This window comes from Arachis stenosperma, chromosome 1 (genome assembly GCF_014773155.1).
Source record: "Arachis stenosperma cultivar V10309 chromosome 1, arast.V10309.gnm1.PFL2, whole genome shotgun sequence".
In the NCBI taxonomy this organism is placed as follows: domain Eukaryota; kingdom Viridiplantae; phylum Streptophyta; class Magnoliopsida; order Fabales; family Fabaceae; genus Arachis; species Arachis stenosperma.
This window is the reverse complement of record NC_080377.1, coordinates 75,559,504-75,581,688: the sequence shown is the minus strand read 5'-3', so window position 1 is coordinate 75,581,688 and position 22,185 is coordinate 75,559,504. Positions and strand designations below refer to the sequence as shown.

General features: G+C 39.5%; 2 non-coding genes across 2 annotated transcripts; one reads left to right on the top strand and one right to left on the bottom strand.

Annotated features, from left to right (window-relative positions):
- Positions 1 to 4,130: 4,130 nt before the first annotated feature.
- On the top strand, positions 4,131 to 4,234 carry LOC130954284 (small nucleolar RNA R71). The gene has a single exon (XR_009076241.1). It is a non-coding gene; the product is annotated as a small nucleolar RNA R71 (small nucleolar RNA).
- A 10,208-nt stretch (positions 4,235 to 14,442) lies between these two features.
- LOC130951314 (small nucleolar RNA R71) lies at positions 14,443 to 14,550 on the bottom strand. The gene has a single exon (XR_009073921.1). It is a non-coding gene; the product is annotated as a small nucleolar RNA R71 (small nucleolar RNA).
- Between the last annotated feature and the right edge of the window lie 7,635 nt (positions 14,551 to 22,185).

Sequence of the window (22,185 nt, the reverse complement as noted above, 5' to 3'; positions counted from 1 at the left end):
CTGGATTTATTTCCTTGGGACCTCCTATCCATTGATGCTCAAAGCCTTGGATCCTTTTTACCCTTGCCTTTTGGTTTTAAGGGCTATTGGCTTTTTCTGCTTGCTTTTTCTTTTTCTTTCTAATTTTTTTTTCGCCACTTTTTTTTTTGCAAGCTTTTGCTTTTTCACTGCTTTTTCTTGCTTCAAGAATCAAATTTATGATTTTTCAGATCATCAAAAACATTTCTCTTTTTATCATTCTTTCAAGAGCCAACAATTTTAACATTCATAAACAACAAGATCAAAAATATGCACTATTCAAGCATTCATTCAGAAAACAAAAAGTATTGTCACCACATCAATATAATTAAACTAAATTCAAGGATAAATTCGAAACTCATGTACTTCTTGTTCTTTTGAATTAAAAACATTTTTCATTTAAGAGAGGTGAAGGATTCATAGCTTTAAGACATAGTTACTAAATACTAATGATCATGTAGTAAAGACACAAACATAGATAAACATGAAGCATAAAAATCGAAAAACTGAAAAATAATGACAAGGAATGAGTCCACCTTAGTGATGGTGGTGCTTTCTTCTTGAAGAACCAATGATTTCCTTGAGCTCTTCTATGTCTCTTCCTTGCCTTTGTTGCTCCTCCCTCATTGCTCTTTGATCTTCTCTAATTTCATGGAGAATGATGGAGTGCTCTTGATGTTCTACCCTTAATTGATCCATATTGTAACTCAAGTCTTCTAGGAAAGTGTTGAGTTGTTCCCAATAGTTGTTGGGAGGAAAGTGCATCCCTTGAGGCATTTCAGGGATTTCTTGATGATGAGCTTCCTCATGCGTCTCTTGGGATCCATGAGCGGGCTCTCTTGTTTGCTCCATCCTCTTCTTGGTGATGGGCTTATCCTCTTCAATGATGATGTCTCCTTCTATGATAACTCCAGCTAAGTAGCATAGATGGCAAATAAGATGAGGAAAAGCTAGCCTTGCCATGGTGGAGGACTTTTCGGCTATTTTGTAGAATTCATGAGAGATGACTTCATGAACTTCTACTTCCTCTCCAATCATGATGCTATGAATCATGATGGCCCAATCCACAGTAACTTCGGATCAGTTACTAGTATGGATGATGGAGCGTTGGATGAACTCCAACCATCCTCTAGCTACAGGCTTGAGGTCCAGTCATCTTAATTGAACTGGCTTGCCTTTAGAGTCTCTTTTCCATTGAGCTCCTTCCACACATATGTCCATAAGGACTTGGTCCAACATTTGATTAAAGTTGACCCTTCTAGTGTAGGAGCATGCATCTCCTTGCATCATGGGCAAGTTGAATGCCAACCTCACATTTTCCAGACTGAAATCTAAGTATTTTCCCCGAACCATTGTAAGATACTTCTTTGGATTCGGGTTCACACTTTGATCATGGTTCCTAGTTATCCATGCATTGGCATAGAACTCTTGAACCACCACACCAAACTTAGAATATTGCTCGCCCTCGAGCAAAAGAAAAAAGAATAGACGAAGAAGAAGAAGATATGGAGGAGAGGGAGAGAGGGTAGTGTTTCGGCCAAGGAGGAGAAGAGAGGGTTGTGTTGTGTGAAAATGAGGAAGAATGGAGGGGTTTATATAGTGAAGGGAGAGGGGTTAAGGTTTGGCCATTTAGGGTGGGTTTGGGTGGGAAAAGGATTTGAATTTGAAGGTAGGTGGGGTTTATGGGGGAAAAGTGGATGGATGTGAGTGGTGAAGAGGTGATGGGGAAGAGAGATTGAGGTGACTTGTGAAGGGTTTTTGGGAAAGGGTGTTATTGGATTGTGTGAAGAGGAGAGAAGGTGAGTTGAGGTAGGTAGGGATCCTGTGGGGTCCACAGATCCTAAGATGATCCTATGGGGTCCACATATCTTGAGGTGTCAAGGATTTACATTCCTGCACCAATGAGGCGTGTAAAACGCCCTCTGCATGCAATCCTAGCATTCAACGCTAGATTGATGCTTGTTTTTGGCGTTGAACGCCAGCTTCATGCTTGTTTTGGGCGTTCAACGCCCATCCGCAGCATGCTTCTGGCGTTGAACGCCAGTTCCATGCTTGTTTCTGGCGTTCAGCGCCAGCTCTCCTCAGGGTGTATTCCTGGCGTTCAAACGCCAGGATGCTACTTGTTTCTGGCATTCAACGCCAGATCCATGCTCTGTTCTGGCATTGATCGCCAACCAGATGCTCCTTACTGGCGTTTAAACGCCAGTAAGCCCTTCCTCCAAGATGTAATTTTTCTTCTGCTATTTTTTATTCTGTTTTTAATTTTTGTATTTATTTTGTGACTCCACATGATCATGAACCTAATAAAACACAAAGGAAAATAAAATAAAATTAAAATTAGATAAATAAAAATTGGGTTGCCTCCCAATAAGCGCTTCTTTAATGCCAATAGCTTGACAGTAGGCTCTCATGGAGCCACACAGGTGATCAGGTCAATGTTGTGAACTCCTAACACCAAACTTAGAGTTTGAATGTTAGGATTCAACACCAAACTTAGAGTTTGGTTGTGGCCTCCCAACCCCAAACTTAGAGTTTTATTGTGGGGGCTTTGTTTGACTCTGTATTGAGAGAAGCTTTTCATGCTTCTTCTCTATGGTTGCAGAGAAAGATCCTTGAGCTTTAAACACAAGGTAGTCCCCATTCAATTGAAGAACTAACTCTTCTCTGTCAACATCAATCACAGCTCCTGCTGTGGCTAGGAAGGGTCTTCCAAGGATGATGCATTCATCCTCCTTCTTCCTAGTGTCCAAGATTTTGAAATTAGCAGGGATGTAAAGGCCTTTAACCTTTACTAACACGTCCTCTACCACTCCATAAGCTTGTCTTACTGACTTGTCTGCCATTTGTAATGAGAATATGGCAGGCTGTATCTCAATGATCCCCAGTTTCTCTATTACAGAGAGTGGCATAAGATTTATACTTGACCCCATGTCACACTGAGCCTTCTCAAAGGTCATGGTGCGCATGGTACAGGGTATTAAGAATTTGCCAGGATCTTGTCTCTTTTGAGGTAAAGTTTGCTGAACCCATGTGTCTAGTTCACCAATGAGCAAGGGAGGTTCACCTTCCCAATCTCATTACCAAACAGCTTGGCATTCAGCTTCATGATGGCTCCTAGATATTGAGCAACTTGCTCTCCAGTTACATCTTCATCCTCTTCAGAGGAAGAATAGTCTTCAGAGCTCATGAATGGCAGAAGGAGGTTTAGTGGGATCTCTATGGTCTCTATATGAGCCTCAGATTCCTTTAGGTCCTCAATAGGGGACTCCTTCTTACTCAGAGGATGTCCCAGGAGGTCTTCCTCATTAGGATTTTCGTCCTTCTCCTCCCTTGTGCATTCGGCCATATTGATTATATCAATGGCCTTGCACTCTTCTTTTGGATTCTCTTCTGTATTGCTTGGGAGAATACTAGGAGGAGTTTCAATGACTTTCTTTCTCAGCTGGCCCACTTGTGCCTCCAAATTTCTGATGGAGGACCTTGTTTCACTCATAAAACTCAAAGTGGCCTTAGACAGATCAGAGACTATATTTGCTAAGCTAGAGGCGCTCTGCTCAGAATTCTCTGTCTGTTACTGAGAAGATGATGGAAAAGGCTTGCTGTTGCTGAGCCTGTTTCTTCCACCATTATTAAAGCCTTGTTGAGGCTTTTGTTGATCATTCCATGAGAAATTTGGATGATTTTTCCATGATGAATTATAGGTGTTTCCATAAGGTTCACCCATGTAATTTACCTCTGCTATTGCAGGGTTCTCAGGATCATAAGCTTCTTCTTCAGAAGATGCCTCTTTAGTACTGTTGGATGCATTTTGCCATCCATTCAGACTTTGAGAAATCATGTTGACTTGTTGAGTCAACATTTTGTTCTGAGCCAATATGGCATTCAGAGCATCAATTTCAAGAACTCCCTTTCTCTGAGGCATCCCATTATTCACGAAATTCCTCTCAGAAGTGTACATGAATTGGTTATTTGCAACCATGTCAAAAAGTTCCTGAGCTTCTGCAGGCGTTTTCTTTAGGTGAATGGATCCACCTGCAGAATGGTCCAATGACATCTTGGAAAACTCAGATAGACCATAATAGAATATATCTATTATGGTCCATTCTGAAAATATGTCAGAAGGACACTTTTTGGTCATCTGCTTGTATCTTTCCCAAGCTTCATAGAGGGATTCACCAACTTTTTGCTTGAAGGTCTGAACATCCACTCTAAGCTTGCTAAGCTTTTGAGGAGGAAAGAATTTACCCAAGAAGGCCGTGACCAGCTTATCCTAGGAGTCTAGGCTATCTTTAGGTTGTGAGTCCAACCATGTTCTAGCTTTGTCTCTTACAGCAAAAGGGAAAAGCATGAGCCTGTAGACTTCAGAATCTACCCCATTAGTCTTAACAGTCTCACAGATCTGCAAGAACTCAGTTAAAAACTGATAAGGATCTTCTGATGGAAGTCCATGAAACTTGCAGTTCTGTTGCATTAGAGCAACTAGTTGAGGCTTCAGCTTAAAATTGTTTGCTCCAATGGCAGGGATTGAGATGCTTCTTCCATCAAACTTGGAAGTAGGTTTAATATAGTCACCAAGCATCCTCCTTGCATTATTATTTTTGGTTGCCATCTCCTCTTCTTTTTCGAAAATTTTTGTAAGGTTGTCTCTGGATTGTTGTAATTTAGCTTCTCTTAGTTTCCTCTTCAGAGTCTTTTCAGGTTTCGGATCTGCTTCAACAAGAATGTTCTTGTTTCTGCTCCTGCTCATATGAAAAAGAAGGGAACAGAAAATAATAATAGGGATCCTCTTTACCACAGTAGAGAGATTCCTTTATGTTAGTAGAAGAAGAAAGGAATAGAGGAAGGAAAAAGTAAGAATCCAAACACAAGGGTGAGGATAGTGTCGAATTCTTGAGTAGAGGAGAAGTGTTAGTAAATAAATAAATAAATAGAATAAGAAGAGAGAGAGAGAGATTTTCGAAAATTAATTTTGAAAAAGAGTTAGTGATTTTCGAAAATTAAAGGAGAAATAAAATTAAAATTAAAATTTGAAACAATTAATTAATTAAAGAGAATTTTGAAAAAAGAGGGAGATGATTTTCGAAAATTAGAGAGGGAAAAGTAGTTAGGTGGTTTTGAAAAAGATAAGAAACAAACAAAAAGTTAATTAGTTAGTTGAAAAAGATTTGAAAATTAATTTTGAAAAGATAAGAAGATAAGAAGTTAGAAGGAATATTTTGAAAACAAATTTTTGAAAAAGATATGATAGAAAGATATGATTTTTAAGAAAAAGATATTTTGAAAAAGATTTAATTTTTAAAATTAAAATTGATTACTTGACTAACAAGAAACTAAAAGATATGACTCTAGAATTTAAAGATTGAATCTTTCTTAACAAGAAAGTAACAAACTTCAAATTTTTAAATCAATCACATTAATTGTTAGTGAAGTTTTCAATTTTTAAAATGAAGATAAGAAAAAGATTTTGAAAAATATTTTTAAATTTTCGAAAATCATAAGATAAAAATGAAAAAGATTTAATTTTTGAAAAAGTTTTAAAAAGATAGGATTTTAAAATTGAAAATTTGACTTGACTTATAAGAAATAGCTAAGTTTTAAAATTTTTTGACTAAGTCAACTCAAATTTTTGAAAATTAGGAGTAAAATAAGGAAAATATATTTTTTTTATTTTTGAAATTTTTTATGAGGAGAGAGAAAAACACAAATATGACCCAAAACATGAAAATTTTGGATCAAAACACTTGATGCATGCAAGAACACTATGAATGTCAAGATGAACACCAAGAACATTTTGAAGATCATGATGAACATCAAGAACATATTTTTGAAAAATTTTTTGATGCAAAGAAAACATGCAAGACACCAAACTTAGAAATCTTTAATGCTTAGACACCATGAATGCAAAAATGCACATGAAAAACAACAACAAAACACAAAACAAGAAAACATCAAGATCAAACAAGAAGACTTACTAAGAACAACTTGAAGATCATGAAGAACACCATGAATGCATGAATTTTTGAAAAATGCAAGAACAAGATGAATATGCAATTGACACCAAACTTAAAACATGACACAAGACTTAAACAAGAAACACAAAATATTTTTTGTTTTTATGATTTTATCATTTTTTGTATTTTCTTTTATTTTTTTTCAAAAAAAAATATATAGGAAAAAGAAAATAAGAAATTCAAAATTTTTAAGAAGAATTCCAGGAATCTTTCAATGTTAGCCTAAAGCTCCAATCCAAGGGTTGGACATGGCTTAATAGACAGCCAGCTTTAGGATGGTGGTGCACGAAATTCTAATCCCAATCTTAAAATCAAGATGATCTCGTACCACTAACCAGCAAGTGCACTGGGTCGTCCAAGTAATACCTTACGTGAGTAAGAGTCGATCCCACGGAGATTATTGGTTTGAAGCAAGCTATGTTTATTTTATTATTCTTAGTCAGGATATCAATTAAAATTATCAGTTTGAATTATTAGAAAAAAATAAGAGAGCGTGAAATAATTACTTGTTGTGCAACAATGGAGAATATGTTGGGGTTTTGGAGATGCTTTGTCCTCTGAATTCCTACAAAGTAATATTCAACTCAATAACATAATGCAAGGCTCCTTCCATGGCAAGCTCTATGTAGGGTGTCACCGTTGTCAATGGCTACTTCCCATCCTCTCAGTGAAAATGGTCCAAATGCTCTGTCACAGCATGGCTAATCATCTGTTGGTTCTCAATCAGGTTGGAATAAAATCCATTGATTCTTTTGCGTCTGTCACTAACGCCCAGCCTTCAGGAGTTTGAAGCTCGTCACAGTCATTCAATCCCGGAATCCTACTCAGAATACCACAGACAAGGTTTAGACTTTCCGGATTCTCATGAATGCTGCCATCAATCTAGCTTATACCACGAAGATTCTGATTAAGGAATCTAAGAGATATTCACTCAATCTGATGTAGAACGAAGGTGGTTGTCAGACACACGTTCATGGAGTGAGGAAGGTGATGAGTGTCACGGATCATCACCTTCACCATAATTAAGCGCGAATGAACATCTTAGATAGGAACACGCATATGTGAATGGAAAAATATAAGTAATTGCATTAATTCATCGAGACGCTGCAGAGCTCCTCACCCCCAACAATGGAGTTTAGAGACTCATGCCGTCAAAGAGTATGTAAATCAGATCTGAAATTGTCATGAGGTACAAAATAAGTCTCTAAAAGTTGTTTAAATAGTAAACTAGTAACCTAGGTTTACAGAAAATGAGTAAACTAAGATGATTGATGCAGAAATCCACTTCTGGGGCCTACTTGGTGTGTGCTGGGACTGAGACTTAAGCCTCTCACGTGCTTGGGCTGTTTCTGGAGTTGAACGCCAGGTTGTAACGTGTTTTAGGCGTTGAACTCCAACTTGTAACCTGTTTCTGGCGCTGGACGCCAGACTGCAACATAGAACTGGCGTTGAACACCAGTTTACGTCATCTATCTTTGCGCAAAGTATGGACTATTATATATTGCTGGAAAGCCTTGGATGTCTACTTTCTAACCCAATTGAGAGCGCGTCAATTGGATTCCTATAGCTCCAAAAAATCCATTCCGAGTGCAGGGAGGTCAGGATCCAACAGCATCAGCAGTCCTTTTTCAGCCTAACTCAGATTTTTGCTCAGCTCCCTCAATTTCAGCCAGAAAATACCTGAAATCACAGAAAAATATACAAACTCATAGTAAAGTCCAGAAATATGATTTTTGCCTGAAAACTAATAAAATTCTATTAAAAACTAATTAAAACATACTAAAATCTATATGAAATTACCCCCAAAAAGCGTATAAAATATCCGCTCATCACAACACCAAACTTAAACTGTTGCTTGTCCCCAAGCAACTAGATGAACAAAATAGGATAAAAAGAAATTAAGGAGCAATAAAATCTCCGAGTTTTAAGTGAAGCTCAGATTCTAATTTAGATGAGCGGGGCTAGTAGCTTTTTGTTTCTGAACAGTTTTGGCATCTCACTTTATCCTTTGAAATTCAGAATGATTGGCATCCATAGGAACTCAGAATTCAGATAGTATTATTGATTCTCCTAGTCTAGTATGTTGATTCTTGAACACAGCTACTTTTATGAGTCTTAGCCGTGGCCCTAAGCATTTTGTTTTCCAGTATTACCACCGGATACATAAATGCCACAGACACATGACTGGGTGAACATTTTCAGATTGTGACTCAGCTTTGCTAAAGTCCCCAGTTAGAGGTGTCCAGAGCTCTTAAGCACACTCTTTTTTCTTTGGATCACGACTTTAACCACTCAGTCTCAAGCTTTTCACTTGGACCTGCATGCCACAAGCACATGGTTAGGGACAGCTTGATTTAGCCGCTTAGGCCTGGATTTATTTCCTTGGGCTCTTCTATCCATTGATGCTCAAAGCCTTGGATCTTTTTTACTCCTGCCTTTTAGTTTTAAGGGCTATTGGCTTTTTCTGCTTGCTTTTTCTTTTTCTTTCTATTTTTTTCGCACAAGCCTTTGCTTTTTCACTGCTTTTTCTTGCTTCAAGAATCAATTTTTTGATTTTTCAGATCATCAATAACATTTCTCTTTTTCATCATTCTTTCAAGAGCCAACAATTTTAACATTCATAAACAACAAGATCAAAAATCTGCACTGTTCAAGCATTCATTCAGAAGACAAAAAGTATTGCCACCACATATAAATAATTAGAATGTTTCTTATTAAGAACTCGAAAAAAATATTGCCTCTTTATTCTAAAAATCTACTATTTTATTCATGTTTGATGATGATGAGAAAAATAAATTATAACTTAATTGGAATTAAAATCAAAGTAGAGATACTAATTACTACTACTAATATATAACTTCTAAGGTAAATTCCTAATAAGAACAGTTATCACAGAGTTAAGGCAAAGATTAGAACTCAACGACCTTTATTTTGGGAAGTGGATGTTCCTCTAGTCTGTGGGGTGCTTGGTCCTTCAAGAGATAATTTCTGATGCTTTAGTTCCTTTAAGTCACATTCTTGCTCTTCCTGTTCCCTTAGGTGCCATGATCTTGATGAGTTTTAGCTCAGTGATCATGGCGAATCACACCAAACTTAGAGGTTTGCTTGTCCTCAAGCAAAAGAAAGGAAAGGAGAGGAATAGTAGGAGAGGCAAATTCGAAATTCAAAAGATATGATGAGTTGAAAAAGATATGAGAAGAAATTAAAAAGATTTGAAAAGAATTCAAAAAGATAGATAAATTTTGAAAAAGATTTGAAAAGAAATTAAAGAAAAATCAAGAAATATGTTTAGGAAAAATTTTTGAAATTGAAGTTGAAAGATAAGAGTTTGTAACATGTTTATGCAAGAAATCATGAATTGAAACGTGAAAATTGGAAAAAATTTGAACAAAATTACCTCCTCCCTACAATCCTGGCGTTAAACGCCCAAACGCTGCATGTTTTGGGCGTTTAACGCCCAATTGCTGCCTCTCCTGGGCGGTCAACACCCAGGTGTTGCTTCTTTCTGGCGTTGAACGCCAGGAAGTCCTTTGTTACTGGGCGTTTTTCTGAACGCCCAGGATGCTGTCAATCTGGCGTTAAACGCCCAGAAGGTGCTTCTTTCTGGCGTTTAACGCCCAGAAGATGCTCCTTTCTGGCGTTTAACGCCCAGATGACTACCCTCACTGATGTTGAACGCCCAGTGGGTGCTTCTTTTGGGCGTTCAACGCCCAAAATATTTCTTACTGGCTTTTTCATGCCAGTGAGCTTCCAAATTCCCTTGTAACTTGTGAATTCATGCAATTGCTATTTTACCTTGAAGATACCTGACGTATACCTGTAAAAAAATCAATTAATTAGCAAATACTTTGTAAATGGCTGGGTTGCCTCCCAACAAGCGCTTCTTTATTGTCATTAGCTGGACTATTACTGAGCTTTAATCAAGCCTCAGTTTTGAGCATTCTTGCTCAAAATTGCCTTCAAGATAATGTTTGACTCTCTATCCATTAACAATGAACTTTTTATTAGAATCATTATCCTGAAGCTCTATGTATCCATATGGTGACACGCTTGTAATCACATATGGACCTCTCCACCGGGACTTCAATTTTTTGGGGAATAATCTGAGCCTAGAATTAAATAGTAAAACTTTCTGCCTTGGCTCAAAGACTCTGGATGACAATTTCTTATCATGCCATCTTTTTGCTTTCTCTTTGTATATTTTTGCATTCTCGAAAGCATTGAGTCTAAATTCCTCTAGCTCATTTAACTGGAGCAATCATTTTTCTCCAGCTAACTTGGCATCAAGGTTCAGGAATCTGGTTGCCCAGTAGGCCTTATGTTCCAGTTCCACTGGCAAGTGATATGCCTTTCCATACACAAGCTGGTATGGAGAGGTCCTTGTAGGGGTCTGATGAGCGGATAATTTGTATACTTTTTGGCATTGTTTTTAGTATGTTTTTGATATGATATAGTTAGTTTTTAGTATATTTTTATTAGTTTTTAATTAAAATTCACTTTTCTGGACTTTACTATGAGTTTGTGTGTTTTTCTGTGATTTCAGGTATTTTCTGGCTGAAATTGAGGGATCTGAGCAAAAATCTGATCCAGAGACTCAAAAGGACTGCAGATGCTGTTGGATTCTGACCTCCCTGCACTCGAAGTGGATTTTCTGGAGCTACAGAAGCCCAATTGGCGCGCTCTCAACGGCGTTGGAAAGTAGACATCCTGGGCTTTCCAGCAATATATAATAGTCCATACTTTGCCCAAGATTTGATGGCCCAAACCGGCGTTCAAAGTCACCTCAAGAAATTCCAGCGTTAAACGCCGGAACTGGCACCTAATTGGGAGTTAAACGCCCAAACTGGCACTAAAGCTGGCGTTTAACTCCAAGGGGAGTCTCTACACGAAATTGCTTCATTGCTCAGCCCAAGCACACACCAAGTGGGCCCGGAAGAGGATTTTTATGTCATTTACTCATTTCTGTACACCCTAGGCTACTAGTTTCTTATAAGTAGGACCTTTTACTATTGTATAGAAATCTTTTGATCACTTTTAGATCTCTAGATCATCTTTGGACATTTTAGTTCTTAGATCATTGGGAGGCTGGCCATTCGGCCATGCCTAGACCTTATGCTTATGTATTTTCAACGGTGGAGTTTCTACACACCATAGATTAAGGTGTGGAGCTCTGCTGTACCTCGAGTATTAATGCAATTACTAGTGTTCTTTCATTCAAATTCCGCTTGTTCTTTTACCAAGATATCACTTGTTCTTCAACATGATGAAGGTGATGATTGACGCCCATCACCATTCTCACTCATGAACAAGGTGACTGACAACCATTCTTGTTCTACACGCATTTGAGGCTTAGTGAATATCTCTTGGATTTCTGATTGCACGATGCATGGTTGATCGCCTGACAACCGAGTGCTCGCCTGACAAACGAGCCAACCATTCCGTGAGATCAGAGTCTTCGTGGTATAGGCAAGAACTGATGGCAGCATTCAAGAGAATCCGGAAGGTCTAACCTTGTCTGTGGTATTCTGAGTAGGATTCAATGATTGAATGACTGTGACGTGCTTCAAACCTGTAACCTACTGGGCGTTAGTGACAGACGCAAAAGAGTTATTCTATTCCGGTAGGGGAGGGAACCAAACCGGTGATTGGCAGCACTGTGACAGAGTGTGTGCATTAGCTTTCACTGCGCGGATGGGAGGTAGCTGCTGACAACAGTGAGACCCTACACGAGCTTGCCATGGAAAGGAGTAAGAAGGGTTGGATGAAGACAGTAGGAAAGCAGAGAGACGGAAGGGAAGGCATCTTCATGCGCTTATCTGAAGTTCCTACCAATGAATCACATAAGTATCACTATCTTTATCTTTTATGTTATTTTCGTTCATCACCATATATATCTGAGTTTGCCTGACTAAGATTTACAAGATGACCATAGCTTGCTTCAATACTAACAATCTCCGTGGGATCGACCCTTACTCACGTAAGGTTTATTACTTGGACGACCCAGTGCACTTGCTGGTTAGTTGTGCGAAGTTGTGTAATGCCATGGTATTGAGCGCACCAAGTTTTTGGAGCCATTACCAGGGATTATGAGAGTTGTGAAAAAGTATAGTTCACAATTTCGCGCACCAAGTTTTTGGCGCCGTTGCCGGGGATTGTTCTAGTTTTAAGCAAGCCTTTGGTAACATCAGTGCCAAGATCCGGCAACAACATCAATTTTTTGGTGTTATTGCCCGGGATTGTTCAGGCTGGACAACTGACGGTTCATCTTGTTGCTTAGATTAGGTATTTTTTTTTCGAAATTCTTGAAGATGAATTCTAGAGTTTCATGATGATTTGTTGAAATCTGGCTGGCTGAAAAGCCATGTCTAATCTGATTGGACCGAGGTTTCAACTTATCACCACAAGAGCTTGTTGGTTTCGTATCAATTTTGCTTTTGGAGCAGTGATTTGCTAAGGCTTGGCTGACCTTTGGTCATGTCTAGTGTTTTGGACCGAAGCTTTCTTTGGAAGCTTGGCTGGCTGTGAAGCCATGTCTAATTCCTGGACCGGAGTCTTAGACTAGCATTGCACTGATTCCTGGAATTCTCATTAAGAATTTTGATACCTTCTTTTTCTACTTAATTTTCGAAAAACAAAAAAAAATTAAAAAAATTAAAAAAATCATAAAATTCAAAAATATTTCTTGTTTGAGTCTAGTGTCTCATCCTAAGTTTGGTGTCAATTGCATGCATTCATATGTCTTAGTGATCTTCAAGATGTTCTTGATGATTCACTTGCTCTGATCTTTGAATTCTATTGACTTGAGTATTTTGTGTGTCTCATATGCATTTTCAGTTCATTAGTGTCAGTAGTATACAAACTGCTAAGTTTGGTGTCTTGCATGCATTGTTATTTGATTCTTGTTGCATTTTAATTATTAAAAATCCAAAAATATTTTTAATTTGTGCCTTTTCAAGTCAATAATACAAGGAATTGAAGATTCAGAACATACTGCAGAGGAATTATACAGAAAAAGCTGAGCATTCAAAAATGCCCAGTGAAGAAGGCAGACTGGCGTTTAAACGCCAGCCAGGGTACCTGGTTGGGCGTTTAACGCCCAAAGAGGTAGCATTTTGGGCGTTAAACGCCAGAATGTATACCATTCTGGGCGTTTAACGCCAGGATGGTGCTAGGGGGAAGATTTTGTTTTCAAATCAATTTTTTTCAAGTTTTTCAAAACCAAATCTTTTTCAAATCATATCTTTTCAATCAAATGTTTTCAAAATCAATTTCCTTCCTTTTTCAAAGATACTTCCTAACAATTAATGATTTGATTGAACATTTCAAATTTGTTACCTTTTCTGTTGAGAAAGGTTTAATGTTTGAATCATATCTTTTCTTGTTAGGCAAGTCACTAATTTTCAAAATCAAATCTTTTAAAATTATTTTCAAATCATATCTCTTAAAATGGTTTTCAAATCATATCTTCTCAATCACATCTTTTTAAGACCATAACCTTTCAATCATATTTTTTTTATCATATCTTTTTCAAATTAGTTTTCAATCAAATTCTTTTTAGTTTCTAATTTCAAAATCTTTTTCAAAAATCACTTGATTTCTCTTCCACTTTCAATTTTCGAAAATTATCAATCAAATTTTCAAAATGTTTTCAAAATCTTTTGATTGAATTTTCGAAAATCCTCTTCCCTCCTTCTCACATCCTTCTATTTATGGAGTACCACTCCTTCTAAATGCACGATTCGAACCTTATCTAATTAAAGTTCGAATTCTTCTTCTCCTTCTTCTTTCTAATTCTCTTTTCCTCTGACATTTCAAGGAATCTCTATACTGTGACATAGAGGATTCCACATTTTCTTTTTCTCTTCTCTTTCATATGAGCAGGAGCAGAGACAAAGGCATTCTTGTTGAAGCTGATCCTGAACCCGAAAGGACCTTGAAGAGAAAGCTAAGAGAAGCCAAAGCACAACTCTCTTTAGAGGACCTGACCGAATTCTTCAAAGAAGAACCCATGGCAGCCGAAAACAACAACAATGCCAACAATGCAAGGAAGGTGCTGGGTGACTTTACTGCACCTACTCCCGACTTCTATGGGAGAAGCATCTCTATCCCTGCCATTGGAGCAAACAACTTTGAGCTTAAGCCTCAATTAGTTTCTCTAATGCAACAGAATTGCATGTTCCATGGACTTCCAATGGAAGATCCTCATCAGTTTTTAGCTGAATTCTTGCAAATCTGTGACACAGTCAAGACTAATGGGGTTAACCCTGAGGTCTATAGACTGATGCTATTCCCTTTTGCTGTAAGAGACAGAGCTAGAATATGGTTGGATTCTCAACCTAAAGAAAGCCTGGACTCTTGGGAAAAGCTAGTCAATGCCTTCTTGGCAAAGTTCTTTCCACCACAAAGATGGAGTAAGCTTAGAGTGGAAGTCCAAACCTTCAGACAGAAGGATGGAGAATCCCTCTATGAAGCTTGGGAAAGATACAAACAATTAATCAGAAGATGTCCTTCAGACATGCTTTCTGAATGGAGCATCATAGGTATTTTCTATGATGGTCTCTCTGAACTATCTAAGATGTCCTTGGATAGCTCTGCTGGAGGATCTCTTCATCTGAAGAAGACGCCTGCAGAAGCTCAAGAATTGATTGAAATGGTTGCAAATAACCAATTCATGTACACTTCTGAAAGGAATCCTGTGAACAATGGGACTAATCAGAAGAAAGGAGTTCTTGAGATTGACACTCTGAATGCCATATTGGCTCAGAATAAAATATTGACTCAACAAGTCAATTTAATTTCTCAAAGTCTGTCTGGAATGCAAAATGCACCAAACAGTACTAAGGAGGCTTCATCTGAGGAAGAAGCTTATGATCCTGAGAACCCTTCCATGGAAGAGGTGAATTACCTAGGAGAACCCTATGGAAACACCTACAATTCTTCATGGAGAAATCACCCCAATTTCTCATGGAAGAATCAAGAGAGACCCCAACAAGGTTTCAACAACAATAATGGTGGAAGAAATAGGTTTAGCAATGGCAAGCCTTTTCCATCATCTTCTCAGCAACAGACAGAGAGTTCTAAGCAGAATACTTCTGACTTAGCAACAATGGTCTCTGATCTAATAAAGACCACTCAAAGTTTCATGAATGAAACAAGGTCCTCCATCAGAAATTTGGAAGGACAAGTGGGTCAGCTGAGCAAGAAAGTTACTGAACTCCCTCCTAGTACTCTCCCAAGTAATACAGAAGAAAATCCAAAAGGAGAGTGCAAGGCCATCAACATGGCCGAATATGGAGAGGAAAGAGAGGAAGAAGACGCCACTGAGAAAGACCCCAGTGGGCGTGCACCACTCTCCTCTGAGTTCCTCAATGAGGAACCTTGGGAATCTGAGGCTCAAAATGAGACCATAGAGATTCCATTGGACTTACTTCTGCCATTCATGAGCTCTGATGAGTATTCTTCCTCTGAAGAGGATGAGTATGTTACTGAAGAGCAAGCTGCTAAATACCTTGGAGCAATCATGAAACTAAATGACAAGTTATTTGGAAAAGAGACTTGGGAGGATGAACCTCCCTTGCTCACCAAAGAACTGGATGACTTGTCTAGGCAGAAACTGCCTCAAAAGAGGCAGGATCCTGGGAAGTTTTCTATACCTTGTACCATAGGCACCATGACCTTCAAGAAGGCCTTGTGTGACTTAGGGTCAAGTGTGAACCTCATGCCCCTCTCTGTAATGGAGAAATTAGGGATCTTAGAGGTGCAAGCTGCAAGAATCTCATTAGAGATGGCAGACAACTCAAGAAAACAAGCCCATGGACTTGTAGAGGGTGTTCTGGTTAAAGTTGAAGACCAGTACATTCCTATTGATTTCATAGTCCTAGAGACTGGGAAGTGCATGGATGAATCCATCATCCTTGGCAGACCCTTCCTAGCCACAGCAAAGGCTGTGATTGATGTTGACAGAGGAGAGTTAATCATTCAAGTGAATGAAAAATCCTTGGTGTTTAAGGCCCAAGGATATCCCTCTGTCATCATGGAGAGGAAGCATGAAGAGCTCCTCTCAAAACAGAGCCAAACAGAGCCCCCACAGTCAAACTTTAAGTTTGGTGTTGGGAGGCTACAACCAAACTCTAAGTTTGGTGTTGAAACCCCACATTCAAACTCTAAGTTTGGTGATGGGAGGTTTCAACACGGTTCTGAGCATTTCTGAGGCTCCATGAGAGCCCTCTGTCAAGCTAATGACATTAAAGAAGCGCTTGTTGGGAGGCAACCCAATGTTTTATAATTAATTATTTTCTTTTGTTATTTTATCTTTTTTGTAGGTTGATGATCATAAGAAGTCACAAAAACAATGAAAAAAGCAAAAACAGAATGAAAAACAGGAAGAAAAACAGCACACCTGGAGGAGAAGAAACTGGCGTTCAAACGCCAGTAATGCTAGCTGTTGGGCGTTTAACGCCCCAGTCTGGCACCATTCTGGGCGTTTAACGCCAGAAAGGGGCACCAGACTGGCGTTAAACGCCAGTAAAGGGCAAGAACCTGGCGTTAAACGCCAGGAATGGGCACCAGCCCGGCGTTTAACGCCAGAAATGGCTCAAAACGTGATTTTGAGCAACATTTGGTGCAGGGATGACTTTTCCTTGACACTACAGGATCTGTGGACCCACAGGACCCTACCATCACTCTCTCTCTTCTTCCCCCATTCACCAATCACCTCAACACCTCTTCCCCAAAAACCCCTCACTATCCAATCCCATCTTTCTCTTCACCACTCACATCCATCCTTCATAAAACCCCACCAACCTCACCCTTCAAATTCAAACCACTTTCCCTCCCAAACCCACCCATAATGGCCGCACCATTCACCCCCTTCTCTCCTATAAATACCCTTCTTCAACTCTTCATTTTCACACAACCTAAACACCCTTTCTTCCCCCTCTTTGGCCGAATACACTACCATCTCCCTTCTTCCTCATTTCTTCTTCTTCTACTCTCTTCTTTCTTCTTTTGCTCGAGGACGAGCAAACATTTTAAGTTTGGTGTGGTAAAAGCGTTGCTTTTTCGTTTTTCCATAACCATTTATGGCATCCAAGGCCGGAGAAACCTCTAGAAAGAGGAAAGGGAAGGCAAAAGCTTCCACCTCCGAGTCATGGGAGATGGATAGATTCCTCTCAAGGGTGCATCAAGACCACTTCTATGAAGTTGTGGCCTTGAAGAAGGTGATCTCCGAGGTCCCCTTTTCACTCAAAAAGGGTGAATATCCGGAGATCCGCCATGAGATCCGAAGAAGAGGTTGGGAAGTTCTTACCAACCCCATTCAACAAGTCGGAATCTAGATGGTTCAAGAGTTCTATGCCAATGCATGGATCACAAAGAACCATGACCAAAGTGTGAACCCGAATCCAAAGAACTATCTCACTATGGTTCGGGGGAAATACTTGGATTTTAGTCCGGAGAGTGTGAGGGTGGCGTTCAACTTGCCTATGATGCAAGGAGATGAGCATCCTTACACTAGAAGGGTCAACTTTGATCAAAGGTTGGACCAAGTCCTCACAACCATATGTGAAGAGGGCGCACAATGGAAGCAAGATTCAAGAGGAAAGCCGGTTCAATTGAGAAGGCATGACCTCAAGCCCGTGGCTAGAGGATGGTTAGAGTTCATACAACGCTCAATCATTCCCACTAGCAACCGGTCCGAAGTTACCATAGACCGGGCCATCATGATCCATAGCATCATGATTGGAGAAGAAATAGAGGTTCATGAGGTTATAGCCCAAGAACTCTACAAGGTGGCGGACAAGACCTCCACTTTGGCAAGGTTAGCCTTTCCTCATCTCATCTGTCACCTCTGTTATTCAGTTGGAGTTGACATAGAGGGAGATACCCCCATTGATGAGGACAAGCCCATCACCAAGAAAAGGATGGAGTACACAAGAGACCCCTCTCATCAAGAGATCCCTGAGATGCCTCAAGGGATGCACCTTCCTCCACAAAATTATTGGGAGCAATTAAACACCTCCCTAGGAGAGTTGAGTTCCAACATGGGATAACTAAGGGTGGAGCATCAAGAACACTCCATTCTCCTCCATGAAATTAAAGAAGACCAAAGAATCATGAGGGAGGAGCAACAAAGACAAGGAAGAGACATTGAGGAGCTCAAGCACTCCATAGGATCTTCAAGAGCAAGAAAGAGCCGCCATCACTAAGGTGGACCCGTTCTTTGATTTCCTTGTTATTGTTCTTCTGTTTTTCGAATTTTAATGCTTATGTTTATCCATGTTTGTGTCTTATGATCATTAGTGTCTTAGTGTCTATGCCTTAAAGTTATGAATGTCCTATGAATCCATCACCTTTCTTCAATAAAAACGTGCCTAATTGATAAAAGAAAGAATTGCATGAATTTTGAATTTTATAATAGTTTAATTATTTTGATGTGGTGGCAATATTTTTGTTCTCTGAATGTATGCTTAAACAGTGCATATGTCTTTTGAATTTGTGGTTCATGAATGTTGGCTCTTGAAAGAATGATGAAAAAGGAGACATGTTACTGAGGATCTGAAAAATCAATAAAATGATTCTTGAAGCAAGAAAAAGCATTTCAAAAAAAAAAAAAAAAGAGAAAGGAATAAGAGTTGTGATCCAAGGCAATAAGAGTGTGCTTAAGAACCCTGGACACCTCTAATTGGGGACTTTAGCAAAGCTGAGTCACAATCTGAAAAGGTTCACCCAATTATGTGTCTGTGGCATGTATGTATCCGGTGGTAATACTGGAAGACAGAGTGCTTTGGGCCACAGCCAAGACTCAATAAATAGCTATGTTCAAGAATCATCATACTTTACTAAGAGAATCATTAACACTATCTGGATTCTAAGTTCCTAAAGAAGCCAACCATTCTGGATTTCAAAGGATAGAGTGAGATGCCAAAATTGTTCGGAGGCAAAAAGTTAAAAGCCCCGCTCATCTGATTAATACTGATCTTCACAGATGTTTTTGGAATTCATTGCATATTCTCTTCTTTTTTATCTTATTTGATTTTCAGTTGCTTGGGGACAAGCAACAATTTAAGTTTGGTGTTGTGATGAGCGGATAATTTGTATACTTTTTGGCATTGTTTTTAGTATATTTTTGATATGATATAGTTAGTTTTTAGTATATTTTTATTAGTTTTTAATTAAAATTCACTTTTCTGGACTTTACTATGAGTTTGTGTGTTTTTCTGTGATTTCAGGTATTTTCTGGCTGAAATTGAGGGATCTGAGCAAAAATTGATCCAGAGACTCAAAAGGACTGCAGATGCTGTTGGATTCTGACCTCCCTGCACTCGAAGTGGATTTTCTGGAGCTACAGAAGCCCAATTGGCGCGCTCTCAACGGCGTTGGAAAGTAGACATCCTGGGCTTTCCAGCAATATATAATAGTCCATACTTTGCCCAAGATTTGATGGCCCAAACCGGCGTTCAAAGTCACCTCAAGAAATTCCAGCGTTAAACGCCGGAACTGGCACCTAATTGGGAGTTAAACGCCCAAACTGGCACTAAAGCTGGCGTTTAACTCCAAGGGGAGTCTCTACACGAAATTGCTTCATTGCTCAGCCCAAGCACACACCAAGTGGGCCGGAAGAGGATTTTATGTCATTTACTCATTTCTGTACACCCTAGGCTACTAGTTTCTTATAAGTAGGACCTTTTACTATTGTATAGAAATCTTTTGATTACTTTTAGATCTCTAGATCATCTTTGGACATTTTAGTTCTTAGATCATTGGGAGGCTGGCCATTCGGCCATGCCTAGACCTTATGCTTATGTATTTTCAACGGTGGAGTTTCTACACACCATAGATTAAGGTGTGGAGCTCTGCTGTACCTCGAGTATTAATGCAATTACTAGTGTTCTTTCATTCAAATTCCGCTTGTTCTTTTACCAAGATATCACTTGTTCTTCAACATGATGAAGGTGATGATTGACGCCCATCACCATTCTCACTCATGAACAAGGTGACTGACAACCATTCTTGTTCTACACGCATTTGAGGCTTAGTGAATATCTCTTGGATTTCTGATTGCACGATGCATGGTTGATCGCCTGACAACCGAGTGCTCGCCTGACAAACGAGCCAACCATTCCGTGAGATCAGAGTCTTTGTGGTATAGGCAAGAACTGATGGCAGCATTCAAGAGAATCCGGAAGGTCTAACCTTGTCTGTGGTATTCTGAGTAGGATTCAATGATTGAATGACTGTGACGTGCTTCAAACCTGTAACCTACTGGGCGTTAGTGACAGACGCAAAAGAGTTATTCTATTCCGGTAGGGGAGGGAACCAAACCGGTGATTGGCAGCACTGTGACAGAGTGTGTGCATTAGCTTTCACTGCGCGGATGGGAGGTAGCTGCTGACAACAGTGAGACCCTACACGAGCTTGCCATGGAAAGGAGTAAGAAGGGTTGGATGAAGATAGTAGGAAAGCAGAGTGACGGAAGGGAAGGCATCTTCATGCGCTTATCTGAAGTTCCTACCAATGAATCACATAAGTATCACTATCTTTATCTTTTATGTTATTTTCGTTCATCACCATATATATCTGAGTTTGCCTGACTAAGATTTACAAGATGACCATAGCTTGCTTCAATACTAACAATCTCCGTGGGATCGACCCTTACTCACGTAAGGTTTATTACTTGGACGACCCAGTGCACTTGCTGGTTAGTTGTGCGAAGTTGTGTAATGCCATGGTATTGAGCGCACCAAGTTTTTGGAGCCATTACCAGGGATTATGAGAGTTGTGAAAAAGTATAGTTCACAATTTCGCGCACCAGGGTCTTGAATGCTGTTCTGTATGCCCACAGAGCATCATCCAAGCTCCTTGCCCAATCCCTTCTATGATTAATTACAGTCCGTTCCAGAATTCTTTTGAGTTCTCTATTTGAGACTTCAGCCTGCCCATTTGTCTGTGGGTGATATGGAGTGGCCACCCTGTGGCTAACTCCATAACGAACCAAAGCAGAGTAGAGCAGTTTATTACAGAAATGAGTGCCCCCATCACTGATTAGTACTCTAGGGGTGCCAAATCTACTGAAGATGTGTTTCTGGAGGAATTTTCACACTGTCTTAGTGTCATTAGTGGGTGTAGCAATAGCTTCCACCCATTTGGATACATAATCCACTGCCACCAGAATGTAAGTGTTTGAGTTTGATGGTGGAAAAGGCCCCATGAAGTCAATACCCCATACATCAAACAACTCAATCTCCAAGATTCCTTGTTGAGGCATGGCATAACTTTGAGGCAGATTACCAGATCTTTGACAACTGTCACAATTAAGTACAAACACTCGGAAATCTTTATAGAGAGTATGCCAGTAGAAGCCACATTGGAGGACTCTTGTGGCTGTTCGCTCACTTCCAAAATGTCCTCCATACTGTGATCCATGGCAATGCCATAGGATCCTCTGTGCTTCTTCTTTAGGCACACATCTACGGATTACTCCGTCTGCACATCTCTTGAAGAGATATGGTTCATCTCAAAGATAGTACTTTGCATCTGTGATCAATTTTTTTGATTGCTGCCTACTGTACTCTTTGGGTATGAACCTTACTGCCTTGTAGTTTGCAATGTCTGCAAACTATGGCACTTTCTGGATGGCAAAGAGTTGCTCATCCGGAAAGGTTTCAGATATCTCAGTAAGAGGGAGGGACGCCCCTTCTACTGGTTCTATTCGGGACAAGTGATTTGTAACTTGGTTTTCTGTCCCTTTTCTATCTCTTATTTCTATATCAAACTCTTGTAGAAGCAACACCCATCTGATAAGTCTGGGTTTTGAATCCTGCTTTGCGAGTAGATATTTAAGAGCAGCATGATTAGTGTACACAATCACTTTTGATCCTACTAGATAGGATCTAAACTTGTCAATGGCGTAAACCACTGCAAGTAGCTCTTTTTCTGTGGTTGTGTAATTCTTCTGTGCGTCATTTAAAACGTGACTAGCATAGTAAATAACGTGCAGAAGCTTGTCATGTCTCTGTCCCAACACTGCACCAATGACATGGTCACTGGCATCACACATTAATTCAAATGGTAATGTCCAGTCTGGTGCAGAGATGACTGGTGCTGTGACCAGCTTATCTTTTAGAGTCTCAAACGCCTGCAGACACTCCTTATCAAA